This window comes from Mercenaria mercenaria, chromosome 12 (genome assembly GCF_021730395.1).
Source record: "Mercenaria mercenaria strain notata chromosome 12, MADL_Memer_1, whole genome shotgun sequence".
NCBI lineage: Eukaryota > Metazoa > Mollusca > Bivalvia > Venerida > Veneridae > Mercenaria > Mercenaria mercenaria.
Genome location: NC_069372.1, coordinates 13,977,249 through 13,978,024, shown reverse-complemented (window position 1 = coordinate 13,978,024; position 776 = coordinate 13,977,249).

Here is a 776-nt window from a genome sequence, read left to right as displayed (position 1 = left end):
CTAACCTTTCAAAGCCTATTGCAATTAGAGAAACCGTTAGCGAACAGCATGGATCCTGACCAGATTGCGCAGATGCGCAGGCTGGTCTGGATCCATGCTGGTCGCAATTGCACTATGTTGGTTTTCTCATGGTGCGGCTCATAAAAGTGTTTAGAAAGTGTACTTACATCTGTATATTTCTTGTTTGAACGTATTACTGTATATAAACTCACACTTTTGTTGTATAGAACAATTTGCCATAACAAAATCAAAACTGTGTTAAACCAATAGCATTATATGGCTTTATTAAATTTCCTCATTCTTTGTGTTAGAGTGTGTCTTGTAAGTGTAACCCATGTTTATCTTTATTGATGATGCAATGTGTTTAACCCAGAATCAGTTTATCTCTCCACTAGACATTGTTGGTAAGTTGTCAGTTCCTTGAAGAGAAGTAATTTCTTACATAACATTACAAGTATAGCTAGATCAGCAAAACACATTTGAGCCACACCATGGGAAAACCAACATAGTGGCTTTGCGACCAGCATGATCCAGACCAGCCTGCGCATTCAGGAAGTCTGGTCAGGATCTATGCTGTTTGCTTTCAAAGCCTATTACAATTAGAGAAACAGTTAGTGAACAGCATGGATCCTGACCAGACTGCGCGGATGTGCAGGCTGGTCTGGATCCATGCTGGTCACAAAGCCACTATGTTGGTTTTCTCATGGCACAGCTCATTTCATCAACACAATTGTTAAATTGACATGTCACAAGTTTTATCAAATTGAATATTTTTT